Source organism: Rousettus aegyptiacus, unplaced genomic scaffold, assembly GCF_014176215.1.
Source record: "Rousettus aegyptiacus isolate mRouAeg1 unplaced genomic scaffold, mRouAeg1.p scaffold_m13_p_4, whole genome shotgun sequence".
Taxonomy (NCBI): Eukaryota; Metazoa; Chordata; class Mammalia; order Chiroptera; family Pteropodidae; genus Rousettus; species Rousettus aegyptiacus.
The window spans coordinates 124054069-124076263 of record NW_023416307.1 but is presented as its reverse complement, the minus strand read 5'-3'; the positions used below and the strand labels follow the sequence as shown (position 1 = coordinate 124076263).

Genomic DNA, 22195 nt, shown 5'->3' with positions numbered 1-22195 from the left:
GTGGAAACCTCGTGAATTTCTTTGTAAACTGACGCCACCCTTTTGAAATTAACCGTCACACTCGAATATATCTGTTTTGTACGTCTTACACTTTGTTTTATTTCAATATATCAGGTTGTCTTGAAGTGAGGCTCTGCTAAACTACTGTCCCTCTGGCTGCAAGATCTGAACGCTGTGACCACTAATTCGGTGAGTGCCATTTGTCCCTAACAGCGGCTTAATTTACTAATTCTATTCTTTTGGTTGGCAGTAAGATGTAAGAAAAAGGGAGAATACATGGGGACTTCTGCACACAATGATAACAGGATATGTAATAGGATAGGCTAATTGCTATACTAGATTAAAAAATGTATAATGGCTCAAATAGAAGTTTATTTCTTGCTCATGTAACAGTACAGGTTAGTGAAGAAACCTTTGTGCTTTCAAAGACACAGAGGCTCCATCTTTTGCAGCGTATGATTGTAGGAATCACCTGGGATTGTTTCCACTTCCTAGTAGAAGAGGAAAAGAGCGTGAAAAAAGTGCACATGGGAGGTTTTCATGGGCTATGCCTAGAAGTGGTCCACGTCACTTGTACTCGCATTCAGTGGATTAAAAGTTCATCACGTGACCAAAGCTGGCAGCAAAGGCATTTGGGAAATGCAATCTTTGGGTCGGGGGACTTTGTGGGGGTAGCTGCTTCCCAGGGATGCTCTGGAGAGTTTCTGGAGAAGAGGTAGTCCCTTCTGGTCAGGCATAATAAGGAATTTAGAAATGCTCAAGGATAAGATAACAAAATGAAGCAGTGAGAGAAGTGAAAAATGATCTGATATCTAGAATTCCCTGACACTCTTAGGTAACATCTGGCTATGTGGACAAGGAGCAGTGGGTGAGGTTTTTCAAGATGCCTCTGTTCATTCTGACCCTGAGCCTTCAGCCTGAACCAGGAAGACATTCTTCATATTTTTTCCCACAGGGCTAGGACCATTCTAGCTTTGTCTCCTGGTCCTGAGTCTAGTCATGTTAGTTGGAATTGTTCAACAGAATTCTGTTTTCTCAACTTTGAGCCCCAGTGGTCTGTAGGAAAATTCACGGTTTCTTTAGCTTATGGTTCTGTCTGCTCCTATGGGCTCTGGGAAGCTACCCTGCCTGATCTACTCCAGATATTGGTACCCATTTTAATCTTGGCATGGGGCAGGGGAGAAGGGAACAGGAGGGAATCCCTGCCTAAGATGGGATCTTCTTAGTTGTTAAAAAACTTTTTTCAAGTTATTAAACCAAGTTATTAAAGAAACATTTAAAAGTAAAAAGGCTCAAGCTGGGAAGATTAATGCTACCCTAAGGAATTGTTATATAATTCTAGCTTTTTCTTTTCAGGAAAAGTTTCAAAACATTTACTGAAATAATAAGTGGTAAGGTTATAAGTCCTGTTTGGAGAACCTGGAAATAATTTTATATTTTATGTAGCTGTTTCACCACTGTTGGCTTTAGAGCAGTATTCCCCTAGCTGATAAATATCAGAAACCACATTGCTCTATGATGCCCTAAGGCATTGTAAAGACTTCCCATAAAAATGGACTACTTGTGCTCTCTTTAACAGCACATATACTAAAAATGGCCTGAGCTACTAGTTTTCTAGTTGTGTTGTCAATATCTGGCTAGACACTCTGGTTCCTGACTGAATATTGCCCTGAACTGGACATTTCTGGCACCCACACCCACACCCTGAAGTACACGCATTGTCCATTGTGTGGGAAGGCTAGCTACTGGCTGATTTGAGATAGCTTCTTAGACTCTCACAGAGCCTGATGCCTGGCCTCCTATTACTGCTGCCTCGCCTCGGCCCAGTCCCCTCCCATCCAGAGTGGGATAAGGAGGAGTGGAACAAACAGAATAACAAGTTGATGTGTTGCAAAAATGCTGCAGCCTCTGAAAGTTCATTTTGGAAGCTGATGGATCCTGAAAGTGTCTTCTGAGCTGAGAGTAACTGGACTAGGGGAGTAAGCTAAAGATAAGACCAGGTTGTTGGGAGAATGAGGTGCCTGCTAGACGGGTACAGCCAATGGAGCAAGTTAAGAACAAGTTGAGAACAAGGTTTCAAAAGCTGGAGCCAAATGGAGATGATCGGTTACTGGAAGTCCCAGCCTAATGGAGTCTGCCAGGAAGGACAAGGCCAAAAGCCACGATCAAGGAGGAAAGGTGTCAGGGTCCGTTTAGTTTGTTAATATCAACTGCTACGTGATAATGACTCCTCAAAGTACTAAGGAGGCAGGAATTGACTTATGAATGTGTGTGGAGCGGGTGGAGTGTGACCAACCTCCTGATTTCTAATGTCTAGCTGCATAGCATGGCAGGGGAAGTGTGTGTCCTCGTCAAATTGGATTTTCACTGCTGTCGACACGACCCCTCCACAGAGCCGGTAGAGTATGCTGGGTGACCTTGCAGACACACCAACAAGGCAGGAGTAACAAATATGTGCTTTGTAAATAACTGGATCTTCGACATTTTTTTTTTAAAGCACCAAAGTAGACATCATGAGAAAAATTAGACTTTCTTGAGCTTCTTGAATTTTAATATTATTATTTAAATAACAATTAATATTTGAAATTTAATATTATAATTTAAAAATTTTTAATTCCACATGAGGGATATAATTCAAATCTGGGACACCGTTGTCTTTTCAGAGCCTCGGTCATTATCCAAGGAGCTTAGCCTGGACCTTGTTGATCCACGATGAGCAGATGGGACTGAGCAGAGCAGGCTGACATAGGCAATGTCTAGACCATTTGGTTATTGTTTTAACCCCAGAGGTTTTATAGTTTTTATAGCACAGAAGTACAAGCCCCCTTTTTTACCCTGGGTCAGCATCATAAATGTTCTGTTATTCCTTTTAGAGAATTTTGCAATAAGGCCACATCATATTCACCAAAGCTAAGAATTCATGGTAATAGGGCTTTGTAATGTCCCATGCCGAAATCCCCTGATTTCTTGTCAAAACGAAATTGGAAAACACCATACTGAAGACTTCAGGGCTTTGTTTTTAACTCAAGTAGACTCTGGTTTTCATTAGAACTTCAAGGCTTCCTTCTGCCTCTGAAATGATATTTTTAAAAATTTTAAAACTGAGATTCTCTCAGAATGAGTAAGTTAATATATGTGAAATGATTTGGGCAACTTAGAAAAATACATGACAAGTCAACGTGTTCATGAAAATAATTACCATAATATGGTCAGCATTGGCATTTTGGCTTTTGATATTACTATTAATACTATAAGTATCATTATTTTAATTTTTTTGCTCTTTCTGAATTGACTTTCACCTGAGATCTTTAGCACCATTCCCTAACTAGCCAAAGCATGTGGTATAAAAATTTCGAGGACATTTGGAAAGATGTGACTCTAGGCCAGAGGCCTAATAGTGAGGCTTCTAATATTCAGACAGAGGTTTGACCACAGATTCACTGAAATTTGTGAGGAAGCATGGATTTGAGCCATCTCTTTGCCAAAAAATTTTTTTAAAAAGATGCTTTCTGGTATTCAGTGGGTTTTCCAGCACATTGGTCAGAGACTTTTAACTCTTTCCATGGAAGCACTGACCCTAGATGGTGTCTCCCACATGGGAATGGAGCCCGCCCTCTGTCCAAAGCCCCTAGTCATGAGTGCAGTCTGTCTGCTTGGTGTTATGGGGTGGAGGGAGGTTGGGAGGGGGATCACACACAGGCAACAAGCATGAGTTTAACCCTACAGCAATAAAGAAGATGCCATTTAAAGTATGGACTCCCCTCCAAGTTCCCAGATCCCATAGTCTGTTATCCTTGAAGGTAGCAGGAAAATGACATCTAGCGAAAAGGACTTTCTCCTTGACTCAACTTTCTGGGCATTGACTATGCTAAGGTACTTCGCGAACGAGAATGTAGCTCTGAATTCACCCCAGGCACTGGACTAGGTCTGTCTCGTGAGTCCTCCCACAGCAGCCAGGCCAGGTGTGGGCTGGACTCCTAAGAGACCTCTCTCTGCCTCTGTTTTCATTCTACCTGAGGCAAATTCTTTGTCTTCATTTTAAAGAATTTATCACTGTTTTTCAAATATAGTGAGCCATAACTAGTCATTATACAAAATCTGGAAAATATTGAAAAATATCAAGAAGAAAACAACTATCTCTAATAATCTAACAACCAATCAATAATTTAATATTAACATTTTGATGTATTTCTTTCAAAATTTTCGCATATACATTTTTTCATTTGAAACTTATCGAAATGGTATTTTATATTTTTTAAACCCCACTAAATGTTATATTGTAAACATTTTTCCAAGTGACTAAATGGTCTTTGAAAATTTGATTTTGAATGGCTGTTTCCATTGCACTGATATGTCTTAATTTACTCATTCTTTCCTTGATGGACATTTTGATTGCCGATAGCATTCTGCAATGATAAATATGTAAACATTCTTGTAGTTAAATCTTTGTGGACATCTTAGGGAAAATTCCTAGAACTGAACCTGTAGATCAATTGTTTTTAAGGTTTCTAATGCATATTGGTAAATTAGCCTCTAAAAACTTATCAGTGTCTCGATCGAAGCCTGATCCCCTTCCCTTTCTCGTGTTATAATGCATGCTCCAAGGCTTCGGTGGCACTAGCAGCTCCGAGGAGGAGGCCTAGAAATACGTATTTTAATAAGCCTCCCAATCCTTATGCATATTAAATCCTGAGGACTCTCGATATGCTGTGTACAATTCAACAACGTTCATTTCAGCAAACACTCATTAGACAGAAAAAGGTTAAGGAACCCTGAGCTAGTATATCTAAACCAGAATTTAACTTAAAGGCTCTTTTTGACTTCTGAATTTTAGATTTTTCCCTTATTTGTGATATGGGATAGTTGGAAGATTATCGGCTAAGGAGTCAGGAAACCTTATTATAAATGTGAGATAACTGAGATCCAGAATGGCTCATTTACTTCCTTGTGGTTACCCAGAGATTTAGTGGTAGAAGTAGAACTAAAACTTGAGTCAATAAAGGGCCCATATATACCCAACCTCTGGGGAGCAGAGACAAGGCATCCGTGAGAAGACTAACTCCTGAAGTGAGCCCTTACCTCAGCCAGGGAACTTTTACCTGCCTTCTGAAAGGCAGGGCCATATCTCAGGACATGTGTAGGCAGCTCTCTGGGGTCATCCGCGTAGGCACCTAATGAGGCCAGACCTTAGGCCCCTAATGTGTGCCTTAAGCCTGAGGTGGTGACACTAAAACTATACTGAGGAGGACATAGGGCAGCCATGCAGTTTCATGCCACGAGAGCAGAGTAGGAGGTGAGGTCCAGGGTCAGAAGCCAAGGGTGCAGGGGCGGGGCAAGAACGAGACCTACACTGTGGGCAAAGTTTAGATCGAGGCGGGCACGAGTTGAAAAGAAGACAAAGCCAGAGCTAGAGGGTAGCTGCCATGGATTCAGCCTCAATGATGGAGCCCCATTACATAACTTTGTGGTCAGGGGAAGCACTTGCCCCAGACTGCACCTGCGTCTTTAAATCTGGAAGGTGCTATGTACTATGTTTCCCACTGACAGCAGGTAAGTAGGAGCATCTGACAGAATGTGGGGCAATGGGTCAGGGAAGATGCACCTAAAAATGGAAATTTGGAAAATTCTATTATGGCAGAGAACAAAGTGAGCAAACAACCACCAAATTTGAAAATTCTCACCACCTTCTAAAAGGAAGTATGACTATCCATCCTGTCTGCATAACCCTGCTCAAAGTCATCAGAACACATCTACTGGTCACCTGATAATATCTGGCTGCCCTTCCTCTTATTCTACTACTTCGACTTCTAGGGGCCACATGATCAGGTCATTTGACTTTCACGTGCAGCTTCCACAGACCGCTCAGTTCCTGACAGTCCCATTTATGTTCAGGTTATATAAATCACCATGCCCAAGTCCACATCCATCTCCTGTGACTGCACCAAGTGAACCACAAGAGCCAGACCCAAAGGAACACCTCTGCTGCACTCATTCTGCACGCTTGGGCACCAAGGAATTGGCCTGTGATCACCAAGCTTCACTGCCTCTGTGCATAGCCTCCATTAGCTGTTGGCTGTCCCGTGCAGGATCACTGCTCTCCTGAATCTTGTCCTCCTGGTCCAAACTTGTGGACCCAGGGTCATGATGAATATAGATTCTGGGAAGGTCTACAACCTCCCTTGAACCAGGGGCATAAAAGATGAAGAGTGACTTTCCAGACATAGCTGTGATTGGAGTCATCCCTATGATGTTGGCCCTATGAAAAATCCATTTCCCTGGTGTCCTAAAAAACTGCCTTGGCTGAGGTGCCTCCTGATACTTAGATGGAGTTCTAATTGCTGACAGGACCCGGGTACCTGAGTCAGGAAATTCCATGTGGTGGTGACAGCAGTGCCTCCAGACCTAACTCCCAGGAGACAGAAATCAGAATTTTGTGACATCCGGATAAGGTATCCACATGCTGCTGGAGAGTCTTGGGTGGTCAACAGAGTAGTAAGTCCAAGGACAAAAATATATTCAGTGAGGACTCTGATCTAACAAGTCCCCCTGGTGGTTCCATCCTTACCTGTCTTTGCTGACTCCATCTCCACCTCCCCCTGATACCCGCTAATAAGTAGCTAACTTTAAGAATAAAGAGCATTCACATAGTTTCTGGCCAAAGCTGCAGGAGGGCCCTGACCCAGGCCAAATCTTTCCCTGCCCCATGGCCCTCATATCATGGGTCTCCTATCACCTCATGGGAACTAAGAGTCACTGATATCAAGAGGTACTGCCTCAAAGAACCCAGCATCACCAAATGGCAACATCCCACAACTGTCGTCAGGAGCAACAGGACAAACCTCAAGGCTCGCCCCGTATTAAGAGCCTCATTTTTCATGATCAAAATGCCAGACAGCCCAAGCTGCTGTGTAGACAACTATTAGGAAAGCTGGAACAGTGAGAGATATCTCAAGCCACTGCACCCAAGGTCTGAAGGCCCCAGACTTTCCTGTCATCTTGACTGGGGACATCAAAAAGAGCCCCCTACACATCTATCAGCATGACTGAAATAAAAAATACCAATGTTACCCAGTGCTGGTGAGGATGTGGAGAAACTGGATCTCCCATACATTGCTGGTGGGGATGTAAATGGCAAGGCCACTGTGGAAAACAGGGTAACAATGTTGTATAAAACTAAACATGTGCTTACCATACAATCCTGCTCTTGGGTATTTACACAAGATAAATGAAAATGTAGGTTCACACAAAAACCTGTACATGAATATTCAAGCAGTTTTATTTGTAATAGCATCAAACTGGAAGTTAGCCAGATGTCCTTCAGTGGGTGAATGGATAACAAATTGGTACATCATATCATGGAATACTTTTCAGTAATAAAAAGGCACACACTCTCTACATACAACATGAATGGATCATAGGGCATTATGCTGGGTAAGAGAAAGCCAATCTCAAAGGGTTACATACCGTATGATTCCATTTGTATAACATTTCAAGGTAACAAAATTATAGTGATAGAGAATAGATCAGTGCTGGAGGTTAGGACTGGGAGAAGGTTTGACTAGACAGGGGTAGCACAGGGAGTTTTGTAGTGATGAAATAGTTCTGCATCTCGATTGTGATGATGGGTACTCCAGTCTACACATGTGATAATATTTCATAGAGCTCTAGACACACACATGCACACACACACAATAGTGCATGTAGAAACCGATGAAATTCAAGTGAGGTCTGTACCTGAGTTAATAGTATTGTACTAATGTCGATTTCTTGGTTCAGACAATGGACTATAGTAATAGAAGATATTATCATTGGGGAAAGCTGGGTGAAATTATCCAATTACTGTACTATTTTTTCAAATAGTGAATCTTACTTCTTCCCAAAAATTTATTAAAAGCAACTTTTTAAAGTTTTTTAAGGGTTTTTTTGTTTGTTTATTTGTTTGTTTTCGTTTTTTACAAGGTGTTCCTCAACCCAGGAAAAGGGGATTCAGCTACTGGCTCCTCTTTCATGAGCAACTCCTATTGTTTATTTTGCCACTTTCTGATTTATGGTTAGGCTTCTTCTATTGAGGTGTCCCGGCGGCTTCGGCCTCACCCTCTGCTTCTCAGAATCGCCCATCTCAGATGGAATCAAAGCTCAAGTATTGCAGCACTGAGCGTGACTGTGTCCCCTTTCCCCCTCCCTGAGCCTGTAACTTCAAAGCAAGGTAAAGACTCAGAGATCTAAGAAATGGCCTCACTGTGAAAATCTAGGACAAATCATCCTACTCACCCCGCACAACAGTTTATTTTCTGGAATGGCTCTTTGTCTTCCCTGCAATTCACACAGATTATTCTCTTCACCTTCATCAAATGGCCCCTCCTCTAATGGAAGGAGATTAACCCTTCTTTGCCCCCTTTCAATCTCATTCAGCTGAGGCCTTTCCGCTAACCACGTGGCTCTCTCCGGGCCTTGTGCCCCAGCTGAATGCTACCGTGTGAGATGGCTGCCTTCCCTTTGAAGCACTTAGGCCTCTGTCAAACAACTTTTTGTCGGACTTAGCCCTAGGAAGATAGTTTTGAAATTTTGAAGTTAAACTTATCATAAGCATCCTGGGTTTGCAGGAGGCCATGGGTGTTTAGGGCAAGAGGTACTTGCTGTGTTCGCTACCTAAGAGCTCCATCTTAATGCAATTCTAGCTTTATTTACTCCCCTGCTCTGCGGAGGGGTCCCCAGCATCACCTAAGATTGATGCTGAGCATATGGGGCTAATGTCTTTGAGGCATCCTGTCCGGATATAAGATACTCACGCACGAGCCACTGGCCTCAGCCCCGTTTCATGCCATGCCTTATTTATTAGGGGAACTCATCTCTAGCGATCATGCTGAGACAGACAACAGTGTACATTTCTTGGACCTGGCTGTGAGTTGCACATCCAGATGATGTGCTAGAAAGGTGACAATTTGAATTGTTGATCTTCAGTAAGCGTAGATGAATCTCCTAAGTTTGCACCTTTTGGTTTCAAAACCATACTGAACAACGGAAAATGAAACCTGCAACTTATTTTTAGCTGTTCACGCTAACTCATGAGATTTTTCTTTGCAAACCAAATATGATAAAGGCTATTTCAGCTAGCCAAACAATCTGGTTGACTTAATATAGCAATCAAGCCTACTTCTCTGATACTCTCAGGTGACACTTGGTCTCAGGTGATATTTTGAACAATATTTATTATTTTGCTTAAAATGTTATTTAGTTAAGCTTTTTTATTAAAAAAAAAAATCTAACCAAGTGTACCATAATATTTTCTTCTGAAAAGAATTGGGAAACAAATTATAAACCTCTATACTGGCATCTATTCATTAATTCACTTATTCTATTACCATTTATTAAGTACCTTTTTGAGTGAAAGCTTATGATTTTTTGAAAATTGAGTCAGTGTGTTAAATTACAAAGAGCAGAATGTCAGAAATTAAGAACTATGGCTTTTATCCTGGTTGCTGTGGTCTTGAGTTATAGCACTCTTTGAACCTGATATTCTCCTCCCTCAAAGAAAGGGTTTGATGACATTCTCTAAAGTGCCTTCCTCATCCTATAATTCTGTGAAACATGCTCTGTCACCAAGGGCCTGAGGAAATGTTGAGGTACTTATTGGAGGCAGTGGTGTGCTGTCAGGTCACTCTTATTTCTGTTTTCCGTTTCTCTGTTCTAGGAGGGACAGATTTAAACAAAGCCTGTGATCTGCTTGGCAGACAACCTGTGGCTCCCCTGGGTAAACAAATGGTTAAGTGCTTGAAAGACTTTCATAGGTATTTTCAGCCCTAGGTCCATTCCTTAACTCATGAAGTGAGTTCTCCAATTCTAAGAAGTCACTTAATGACACAAAGCTGAAGATTCCACTGGCAGTGGTGGGAACAGAGAAAGGACTCCCAAGTTTGGTCAGTCAAAAGCACACCCTTATGAGCCTCTCTGATGCACCAGGCAATGCCCTAGGTACCATTTCAGATACATAGACCTTGCAGGAGGCATGAGTAAAGGTAGGTAATTCAATATAACAAACTTCTCGTGCTTTTTTCTTTAGTTCAAAGGAAGTGAAGATTCACTGAGGTTTGTTAAGCTTCTCTTGTGAGAAAAGGTGCATGGTTGTGGCCTTTCTGAAATATAAAGTCATTTATGTGAGAGAAGAGAAAGCAAATGAGTTTGTTGCCAGGTAGAGTCTTGGAATATTTGTGGCCCGGATGATAAAGATACAAGGAGAGGATTATGCGCTCACATGGGCGGGGTCTTACTGATCTGTAAGAATTTTTCTTTCCCCACCTTCAATTACAGCCCACCCTCCTTTTTCAACCTGGTTGCCAATATCTCTAGAAAGAAACTCAACCTTCTTGCTGAATGTGTATTTTGCCAATTCAGGATCTAGAAGACACTGCTGTTCTACTTGCTCTTTACTTGGGGAGTGGCAAGCAGTCATGGCTGCAAATGAACATGTGATTAGGGACGCAGGAAAGCCCAATCTCCATGTGCCCGTGAGGTCTTCATTAGTGACATGTTTCAAGTGCACTAAGAAATGAAAGCAGGAACTGTTCTGTTGCTTAAGCTGAGGTAGTGATTTTGAAAATGGTGATGAGACATACTGCGGATTTTCCCACAGGAGAGTTTGAGCTGAATTAGGGTGGGGTGGACTGGTATCCACCACAGTCTCCCTTGCAGCAATAAGTCACTTATTGCTTTTTCTCCATTGAAAACCACATGGTTCATATTCCCCTTCTCCTTTCAGCTCTTTTCTGGAGGGTGACTTCAGTTTGGTCCCCAAGGCTTACTGCTTGTTGCTTGCCATCAAATATGTACACCTTTTCCACACCTCACACAGATGCTAATGGATGGAAGTGAGAAAGCTCCTGTCTAAGAGTTGAATGAGGCTTCCTGGAGTTCAAAGGCACGTCTACTCACCCAGCCCTTCGTTCTACTGCCTCATGAATGTTGAGCAAGATAATCATCCTCTCGTATTCCCAGGCAGGGTGAAGCTGATAGAATTGCTGAAAAAGCCCCCTTGAGAGCCACCTGGTTGGCATATAAAATTACTGCCAATGAGTGAGATAGTCAGCTGGACATATAGCCAGGCGATAGGAGACTTAGAATCCAGTGCTTGGCCTAACTGACTTAGAAAGCAAGCTGGGCTGGATTTTTCAGAATCACAAACTTTCAGAGTTGCAAAGTATCTTAGGGGCAAAATGTACAGATGTTAACATAGAATCAATCATTAAAATAATGCACTTGAACCACTGAACTTGGTTAAGGAAAATCTGTTACTCAAAAATTAGGCTTTTTGAAAGTTCATTTAAAAAATATATTTGGGAGGGAACTCATAATACCAATTTTGGTTATCTATGAAGGCCAAAAATACTATTTGTGAGTAGAAACCAGGTCAGTCCTGATTGTTACACTATTGTTTCTTTGACAGATCATTTAGATTAAAACGCTCTCACAACTTGGTAAGTTTACTCACAAATGCTGAATATGTTAGGTATCAAAGGAAATGAAATGTACTTTTTAACACAACAAATGGGTAAATTCACTTATGAACTGTGTGATCTTGGGCAAATGACCAGATCGCTCTCAGCCTCATTTTCCTCACTCGTAGCATAAAAAAATCTTGACTTCACTAGGGGAAGTAGTTTGTTCAGATGCAAATGTAAGCTTTCCTATTTATTTTGCCCATAAAACATATCCAAATTATGACATACCTCTGACCAAAATCGTTACTGCCTTCTACCCTTAACTTTCCAACATGGTCTCGTTGATTCTTCCTCCTGTATTCTGTCTTTTCCCCCTGCTGATCCAGCATCCTAGGTACCTACAATTCCTAGGCCCTGGAGAGTTGAGCCTAGTTCTTAAAAACAAGGGTGGCCATGGATCCAGGAGTCTGCACAGTGAGAAGATTCCCACATCTGGGCCGAATGTGGAGGTAGGAGGTCGTATCCTCTTAGCATTGGTAGAAAAACCCAGACTTTGGAATAGGTCAGACTTAGGTTTGAATCCTAACTCTGCTAATCACTGTGTGACTAGTAATCTCAATTTGTTCCTCACCTAAAGTTGATATAACTAATATCCACCTTGCAGGTGGAAGCTGATAGAGTGGATTAGAAAACTCCCCCTTGAGAGCCACCTCGTTTAGAATTAAGTAATAAATACAGATCAATATTGAGTAAATAGTAGGTTCTCAATAAATGGTAACTATTATAGACTTAGGTTTGATCAAGGTAGAAAGCAGATATGGATGACCAAAGTAGCACTGGACTTTCCAGAGCACTTAGGCTGGAATATCCAGAGGCACTTTCAGTTGTTGGTAGATTGTCACTATGTTGTTTCCAGGGCTCAGTACACTGTAGACAGATGTAATAACTGACCTCATAAAATTGTTAAAACTTTTTAAATTCTGAGAATTTAAACAAAAATGTGATATTTAGTAAACATTTTATTTTTTAAAATTTAGATCGAAACAGCCTAACTGATAACAAACTTACCCCCAAATGTTGACTATCTATATTAGGTATGAAGCGAAACCAGCTGTAATTTTAAATGCAGTAAACGGAGTAAAAAAATGTGCAAACCAATCCAAATGTTTATCAACTAAGGATTCCTCTGGGATTCGGTGCCTTGACTTTACGTTTTTTTAAACATAGAGTCAAGCTTTGCTCATACTTGAATTATGTTCTTTGTGTAATCCATGGAATTTAACTTTAAACCACAGCACCGAAAATAAAATGAGCTCAGACTGCAGAACAGTGAGAGCCTTACTTACCCAAACTGAGAGACGCTTGCCTCACGGCTGGCTCTGCCCTTCTCCAGCCTGCTCCTGCCAGATTGTTTTGGGTTCCTGGTGCTTGTCAAAGTGGCAAAAACAGGTTCACATTTTCATCGTGGAAAAGGGACTTGTCTTTTAATTAATGTTTGTACCTACGCCCTGAGGAGGTTGGTGAGGAGCACAGATTTTTTAAAAATCATAAGTGAATGCATGTCCTTGCCACTTGTAATCACGACAAAGCGTAAGTAATTCAGACATGAGCATGGTTTTTTAAAAGTACGAAACAGGATTTACTGGTCAGGGAATGTCTGCCTAAACAAGCTCATCCATCTGAGTGCTTTCAACTACAGTTCAAATTTGTTTAACACAAACAGGTTTGGTAAACGGTTCATGTTAGCTCATTGAGTATTTTCGGAACATCATAAAATAACCAATATGTGACTTTTAGGCTCACTTTGACAGAGGGTGGACAGAGAACCCCGCAAAGAGGTTTGGAAACCCTTTGCCCTAGCATTTGGCTTACAAGTACCGGTAGGGAGCCTGACCACATTCACTACTGTGGTCCTGTAAAGGGGACAAAACACTGTTCGCTCATTGCATGGAGCCTGGTATGGATTACTGTCTTTGCCACTGTCATTTATTATCCCCGGAAGAGGAGGCATCGACTTGGTTCTATGTCGTTGGAGTTGATTCCAAATCGTGTCTATTTAGCCTACACGATAATAATTTGTGAGTATTTTAATGTGAATGTCTAGCTTTCAGATGGGGAATATCTGAATAGACACTAATAGCATCAGATGCTGAGGTGTTGGCTTCTACCTCCTCCAATCCCACTCTGAGGGCTCTGCTTTATAGATGACCTTATATTAAACTGGTACCTTGTAACTCAGAGTGATGTGACACTCTTTCTAATTCCTGACCCCCATGATAAAGGTGGAATTAGCCTAAGGACACTTCATTCTAATTTTGTGTCTCTGGCAATGCTAACCAGAGCTCTGTAGGGCAGTGAAGTGGGGGTGGGGAAGATGGTTCCAACACTGGTGTTAGACCAGGAGCTACTGTTTTCGTTAGAGCCACGTTTATTTCTAGAATAGTTAGGAAGAGAGATGTGCTCCAAAGAGAAGAGGACTCGGTGAGGTTCAGGTACGACTGACCATCTGGATAACCCAACTCAGAGACTTTAAAGTGTATGGGATAGAGCTGGGCTGGGTACTTTCCACGTATTGAGCAAAAAATCACTTGGGATCTGGGGAAGGAGACAGAATGAGAGCTAGAAACAAAAGATCTAGTTGTGAAACCTAGTACCTAAGTTAAGATGTTTGACTACATTTTCTCCTTTAAAAAAGAATCTAGGGAACTTGAATGTTCTGCTAACCTGATTATTTTTAGCCACTCTGTATAGAAAATAGAGCCGCTGGGAAGCTAGCAACCCCAGGAAATATTAATTTATTTTTGCATGTGTTAAAATGAACTAATCTTCACATGTTCAGTGATGCAGTAGGCAATGAAAGACTTTTGAGGAGATGTGAAGAAGAGAAATGTAAATATTATGTATTCAAAATCAGTCTCATAGCATTTTATAAAATGTTGGCTTATATCCAGGATCTAAGGGTGGGGGTGGGTATGGTTTCTTTGTAGCTGAAGGAGTGGAAAAGAATCTGTTTTATTTTCTTAAAAATAAAAGACTTCTGGTTTTATACAGCATGGTAAATGAAATGCTTTTCTGTTTTTTACCTGCCGTCAGGATCTGGAGGAAATTTTTCTAGCAAGCTGTGCTGCTTTTCTCTCTTTGGGGACATGGTAACACTGGTTTTGTAGCAAAACAGTATTTGCTTATTAGGCATTTCTTCAAAATCCTGAATAAGCAGCTCTTTCCACATTTTTTTGTTCCACATGTTAAACATTTCATTGCAATTTGAGCTTCGATTGTGTGTGTGTATGTGTTGATAGGAAGGATTGAAAGGAGATGCATAAAAATTCTTGAAGGTTTTTGGGTTTAAAAAATTAATTCCTACAGTTATGCATTGGAGTCTCTACAGAAGGCGATTCCAATTTATTACATACAGCGAAACTAGACCCCATCAATCTGGAGCAGCGGGGGTAGGGAGGGGTATTGAAGAAGACATGAAATTTGGTGTTTGAGTAGATGCGATTTAATTTTCAGAAAACATTTCACTCATAAAACGGATAGCACCCCCGTGTCAGCCCTGACCTCCATGATGTCAATGTCATCGTGCAAGCGTAGCTAAGATAAGCCTCAATGTAAAACAAAGAAACATTGCACCTCAGCACACCACCATTTCTTCTCTTACAGTACGTACTCTCTCTCTCTCTCTCTCTCTCTCTCTCTCTCTCTCTCTATATATATATATATATATATATATATATAGCCTTTTGGATTCCTGTTAATGGCTCGTTACTTTGCAATTTAGCTTTTGGAGGGGGAGGGAGGAGAAAAATCATTTTGCACGTCCTACGTTTTAAGCAAGTACAGTATGCTGCTGCAAGTCAACATTATTTAGGTCAGTACCTAAGGATAGCTTTTATCGTTCATGAAGGTAGCTATACATCCAAAGGAACTCGGCATCAATTTATTTTTCTGTCCTGGTTTTATTCTGCTTCTAAGTTTAAGCAAATTCATTCACATTTTAATACAATTCTGACTGAGGAGGTATCTGCCTGTTCAGTACTGCAGATACATTTAGCAGGATACATTTACACGCTTGTGGTTAAGAGGTTATAGCACGGATACAGACAGCTGATCATGCATTCTTCTACAAGCCTGCCGGCACCATTTAGGATTTTGAAAAATAATCTAGAAATGCTTTTATAATATTTTTTACTTTGCAATAGCTTAACAGTTTTTTTGTTGTTGTTATTAGCAATTCTATGAAATTAACAGTCTATAAAATGCATCCCAAACCAGATACATACTGTATTGAAAGCTTTCTTCAAGAAGATATGACAGTATTCATTCCGGCTGATTTTCTTCCTTAGCAAAAGGATCGTTTGATTCTCAGAAGCAGAAGGACACATTCATTGTGCAGCAGCTCTGCTTAAGTGTATGAAATGCCTTCTACTGTCTGGTTGCAGAATTTGGACTTTGCTAAACAGTGTTTAGTGATTGGGCTCATCTTGCATCACCAGTTGATGACATTTTTCTTTGTTCCCTCCTACCCAGTTGAACCAAGACTCTGAGGCTGATATGCAATGTCACTTACAACATTAATCAGATACTGCATTTAAGGTGAGCAGTCCCTTGCCTCCTCCTTCCCCAGTGCTTGTGTGCTGCATGCAGTGCGTATCTTGCTCCTGTGAGCCTAAGATGGCAGGCAGGATTAGCCGTGCTTGTGCTGTGTGTGCATGCTGTGTATAGAATTCATTACACGTTGCCTAGTATTTCAGATGTGAGTATGTAAATGCTCTGTATGCCATATCATCTGGTAGTGAAGACTTGTTTTTGCCTCATTACAGCCTTAGATATTTCAACACCACCTTTCAGTTCCGATTCATTTGCTTCTGGATGTTTGCTTCTCATCACATTCAAAATAGGATTTTACCTTTTTTTTTTTTTTCAGCAAAGCCAAAAAAAAAAAATTCTAAAAACAAAAACAACAACAAAACTCTGCTACCAGATGGTGTCTCCCCTTTCTTCTTGCATTTGCTGTCTTTTAAATAATGTATGTTGTATTGTTAATTAATGTGAATATCAAATTAAACACTTGAAACTTACATATTTATTATGCAGGTAGGAGGCAAGGTAGAATCTATTTTTAACTCTTGTGCACTCCATGGTGTGCAAACAACTTGGTTCTCAAATTTGTATTTTCAGTGCTGGTATCAGTGGTTTGATTTTCAGCAAATGTGACAGTGGCCTTTGCAGTGGTCAGCTCCGGGCTTTGAACTCTCAGAGGAGGAAGGGAAAAAAATTCAACACACCACCTCCTTGGTTGCAGCCTCAGAGAAACCTTGGATGAGAAACTTCTTTTTTCAATCCTGTTTTCCTGTTGATAAATTCAGTTCTCGTGATCACAGTACATTCAAGCTGTTCTGCGTATGATTTTTTTGTGTGTGTGACAATTGCATCTAAAACTTGTGAGCAAGAAGACGGAGAAATCAGTTGGTCTCCATCGCTTTACATAAAAATGGCTGAGTGTCTTGTCATGCTAGCACTGCACTAAGTGATACATACAGGTAGGTTGAAATTTGCATGTTTTATAAAATTTGAGCCAGGCAGCAAGAATATTAGATTGATTAAAATATGACTTTTAAAACAAAAATTAAATTAGACAGTTGTAATTGGGGGGAGGGGTATTAAATTGGATAGCCTTTCCTATTCAGATACTATAGAAATATATAGTTTTAATAAACATAAAATGATTCTGCTATAAAGGTGAGATGATTCTTTTTTTAAAAAATCATGTATATGATAGGTGTGGCGCCATTAGACAACAAAAGAATTTTTTGAAAAGTCTGTTGATTCAGCTCCATTTTAGCTTGAAACTAAAAATAAATGGGTTTCTGGAGATAATTTCGAATAGCGCAAACAAGCTTAATATGAAACATTTAAAATATTTAAATTTTAAGAAGCGGTCTGTAAACGTGTTATGTGAAAGATGAAAATGAAAACTTATATGCTTCCAAAATTAATTTTAGATAATATGCAAGAATAAATACATTATGTATATATTATTTGAGGAGATGAGAAGTTACAATTTTTAAAGGGGGAAATATTAAGTGTAGATGGCCCTGTTAGAAGAAAATGAGCTTCACTGAATGAAAGAGTCCCTAGGATGGTTCATTGCAGACCATACAGCTGTGGTTCTGTAAGAACAGATTCTGGCACTTTTCAAAATAATTTCATGGGCTCTTTCCTTTGAGGTTAACGTCTCAAAATATACTTTAGTTTCAAATTAACACTGGGCCAGAACCTGTTTCCTTGGTAACCAAATCTCATTTAAAAATGCAATAACAGATATGCAAAAGATTTGTCTTAAAAAAAGAAACAAATGTTTTATGAAATACAGTTCTTTTTCCTCTCATATAGAGTCTGAATTGATTTTAAATATTTTTAAATGCGGTCTTCAAGCCTTAAAATCTAAGCCATATTTCTACATATATAGAGAAACCTTGCCCAGTGAGAGCTTTTTTTCCCCTCCTTTGTGCTCAGTACTTTCAAAATTAAGGTTTTCTTTGTGACGTGCTCCAGAATGCTGGTCAAGGTTTGTGTACAAAGGTGTAGTTTCATTATCACGAGTTCACCAGCGCCACTGAAACAAAAGATATCTCAGAAATTCTGAGAATCATAAAATGCTCATGCTCTTATTTTCCCCGATGCTTCCATTGGTAACCTCAGAGCCCTTGGTAGAAAAAAGACCCAAACCCAAGCCCACCCCCCCAATGATAAGTGTACATTGAGCCTTTGTGGAAACGTCTTTGTAGGTGTGTGAGGAGAAAAATGCTGTCAAACCCGAAACCTCCCTAAGGTTTTCTCCAATGTAAAGAACCTTGAGATTTAGAACCATTCATGTAAATAGTTGCTGTATTCTAGCAGTTTGTTTTAAGATTCCAAAGCACTGTCTGTAAAATCAAACCTCCTACGGGCTAAGGGTTTGTTGTTGCTGTTGTTGTTGTGTTGTTTTGTGACCAACTTAAATACTTTGCTTAGAGTCTTTCTCTGGCTCAATTATATTAGAACATGATTCATCTCATAGTGATTTCGTTCTTTGGGTTGCCATGAAATATCCTTCCTGCAACACCTTTTTTTTTTTTTTTTCCGGCTGTTCGGAAGCCATTTTCCTTCTTGCCTGTGCCTTAAAATGACTAAGTACCTTTTGAATATAGCATCAATCAGAATATCATAAACCGAGGGGAAATGTCAGAAACCTGATTCAGTATTGCCTATTTATTTTAGTACCAGTACATTAACAGTTGCAGTAGGATCAAGCTAATTGTCATTCGCTCTTGAACAAATAATGAGCCAGGCATGTGTAATTAAAACACTATTGCTATTCAGAAAGATTACAACTACAATGTCTTCTATTTTGATAGGCTGGTACAAATTAATCATTTTGAACCCATTTGAATCTTAATCACAAGATTAGATGGATGCAGTGTCATTGTTTTACCATAAAAATGAATGCCCGATAGATTCAACAGTGTATTTCTTTATAAAATGTCGATCCTTTTGTTTTTAACTCAAGCATGGTTGCGTCATCTTGGAGATTTTCATCCCTAATAATTTTCTTGTGGCATTATGCATTTATGTTGCTCTTGGTCTTGCCTAGAAGAATTTTAAACACAATTCAAGGAGCTTGAAAGCCAAATAAGACTATTGGGAAGTATATTGTACCATTGTCATTCTAATAAATAGACAGTGAATGGAAGAATAATTATTATTTATTACTTTGTTGTGTTTCACCCTAATGCTTGCCTGCATATTTCACAGAAATGTTTACAAGGCGCAAAGTTTTTCTTAACGTACCCATTTACAATTATTATTGGATTTCCTAGTTTAGCCAAAAGCACTTCCTGCCGAATGTAAAAGATGGCACTTACCTCTTACCATTGTTCAGAAGGCTATGCTCAAGCCATTTGCACTTTTTGGCTAAGGTGTTTATACTGGGCAGGCCAGGGCAGGTGCGAAAGGAAGAATGTGCAAACAACTGCTTTGTTCTTACCGAAATGAAATGGGCAAATCTGTGGTTTTCCGCATGAATGACTTACAGTATAAAATTCTCAATTCTTTTTTTTTGGAAAAGAGGAAATGTGTTTCCAAGACTTAACTCAAGCTTTTTTTTAACCTGTTCATATTAATGATCTGTTTAGATAGGTAAATGAATACTATTACATTCAGTTATCCAAAATATCTTCATCCAGGTCGATATCTGTTGTATCAATATCTTCTAATTAAAAGAGATCACATCTCTTGTTACTAGAGTGATATTGCTCTACCTCAACCATTACCAAGGCTCCCCCATGTCTTTGAGCTGGTTAATATGGGAGAAAAGGATCTAGAAAAAGATCTAGCACCTTTCTCTTTAGTATTAAATCATGCTAAGCCTTTGAGTTCCCAATTGACACATTTATTGAATACCTACTATATACCAGGTATATTTCAGAGACTGGAAATATAGTAATGAACAAAATAGACCAGAGCTTGCTTTTTGTGGACCTGCCTCTAGTGTGATTGGTAGTAGCGGTGGGGAAAATTATGTAAACAATTAATTAAAGAAGACAAGTGCAAAGACAAAAAAAAAATTTAAAAAGCAATGTGACGTGTTGGGAGGAGGAGACTCACTTCAGAACTGTTGGCCAGGAAAAGCCTTCCTAAGGAGGTGGTATTTAAATAGAGACCTACGTGGTAAGATGGATCCAGCCACGTGAAGATCTGTTGGGGGCATTGCCAGACAGAGGAGTGCTCATGCTCAAACTGCGAACTTTTCCTTTCTTGGTGGAACTGCCACTATATCAGAGCCCAGTTTGATGACTTTGTGGGTTGAGCCTTATTTAGGTATGATTTCCCTGAAGTAAGAAGGTGTGTCAGGCCGTCATGGCTGGTTTTAGACAAATTCCCACGACGTGGGGCCAGAGGAATCATTGCCTTTGACCCAGTCCCACTCCAAAACTGCCTAAAAAGGTGCAGTGAAACTCTGGACATTGCAGTACCGGGTGGTGATAATATTCTGCAACATATTCAGTTCTAACCCAAGAAATCCACAGAAGAAAGCCTTCTTAGAGCAGAAATATTCTGGGAGGCTTTTTGCTCTATTTTTTATAAGAATTTCAGAGTTTAAACACTGGCCAAACATTGAAATAGGTATTTATTTTTATTTTTTTCAAGGGTCTATTCCATCTTGCCAATAAATTGTCATTGTCCTCTAATGCCTAAAACTCTTCAGTTCTACAGACCTCTTTGACTGTTGGTGGCTTTCTAAAGACCTCACTACTTGCAATAATATTTCTCTATTTGAACAAATAATATTAAGAAAATTCTTCTTAAGAACCAGAACCCTCATGCCTTTTACATTAGTCTGCTGATGAAGGTTTGAAAACAAAGGAGGTAGGTTTGTTATATATACAAGTTAGAAATTATAAGGCCCTTTGAATGTTTCAGAAGCATCTTCTAAAATTGATTCATAATTTAGTGGGCTTTGCTTATCACAAGTCGGAGGTGGCCTGGCTGACTTTTTACACTTTGGTTTTGACTAGCCATGAAACATTTCACTGCATGAAGACTATTCTAGTCCTTTGTAGTAGAGTATCATCCATTAGTAAGGGAGGGAGCTTCAACAATTCATTTCACTTCTTCAAGCATTTGTCGAGCATCTACTGTGTAACAGACACTGCTACAATCCAGACAAAATGGAAAATATGACATGAAACTCCCTATGAAACTCTGGTCCATGTTCCTACACAAGGCTAGAATATTGTATGGACAGGCACAGTTGAGTGTCCTCTGTTCTAGAAAGAAATGAATGGCATGCTGTTATAACGGCATACTGTTCCCTGAAGGCCAGCCTTCAGTTTCGTGGCATCTCAGCCAATGGCAAGAATGGTTCTTCCCTGGGACTCTGTGTGTTCCTACTCGTTACCTTAGCAAGATGTCTTGGCTCTTAATAAGCCACCGTATGTCTGGCTGCCCTGCTCCAAGCTGGTCTGCCTGCATTGCCAGGTGACCTCAATAACAGGCTGCCACTCTTTCACATTCATGAGCAGATGTTAAGTTGAGAAGCAAAAATTTGAATTTGTGATGCAGGCAAGATGCTTCTGCCTTTTTACCTTCCCTGGCTGACGATAAGGGTAGTGGTGGTGGTGGGGTGTCTCTCTCCTGGCTTTTCTGCAGCAGGCTTTGTGAGCAGCAGGTAAATCAAAGACCAGTTGCCAAAGCACTTGTCTTTATCAGGTGATCCCAGCATGGCTCTGCCGTGGCCTAAATATCTCAATGACCAGAAAATTGGTCTTTTGATCTCGTAACTCATTTTGCATCTTTTCCCTTAATGGCTTCCTTGCATCTGCAGCTATTCCTGCTCTGGGTTCAAAACTAGCATTTGCGTCTACGCTCACTGTATTTGGCCTATGGAGGCGAGTTGTTTTCTGCTTCTCTTTTGTTTTACAAATGCCAGTGTAAATGTTCTTTTTGTGTTCATGAAAAGAGTGAGAGCTTTCATGATTTTCTTTATATAATAAAGTAAACCCCTTCCTAACTCCGTGGTCATTGCTGCCAGATGGATATTTTGAAAATCCTTTCTTTTTTCTTTGCTAAAATCTTCTACCCTGTCTGAGGCCTTGCTCTAATTAAGGCCTAACGGTCCTGCCCATCTTCCCCAGCGCAGAGCATGACTGGAGCGCCTGCCCCGAGGGCCTTACAAGCCAGTGAGACGAGAAAACAAAAGCCACCAGCTGAGAACG

General features: G+C 40.2%; 1 protein-coding gene across 11 annotated transcripts in view; it reads left to right on the top strand.

The window, feature by feature from the left end:
* The window catches only part of ZBTB38 (zinc finger and BTB domain containing 38), a 105409-nt gene that overhangs the window by 31389 nt on the left and 51825 nt on the right, over positions 1 to 22195 (top strand). For 3 of the 11 annotated variants that reach the window (XM_016141887.2, XM_016141886.2, XM_016141884.2), the window contains 2 exons: positions 115 to 11944; positions 15966 to 16031. The gene's annotated coding sequence lies outside the window, so the exon portion shown is untranslated. Of the gene's footprint in view, positions 1 to 114; positions 11945 to 14948; positions 15098 to 15965; positions 16032 to 16616; positions 16979 to 22195 lie in introns of all 11 variants that reach the window. The other 8 variants (XM_016141889.2, XM_036219983.1, XM_016141890.2 and 5 more) reach the window with 8 other exon arrangements.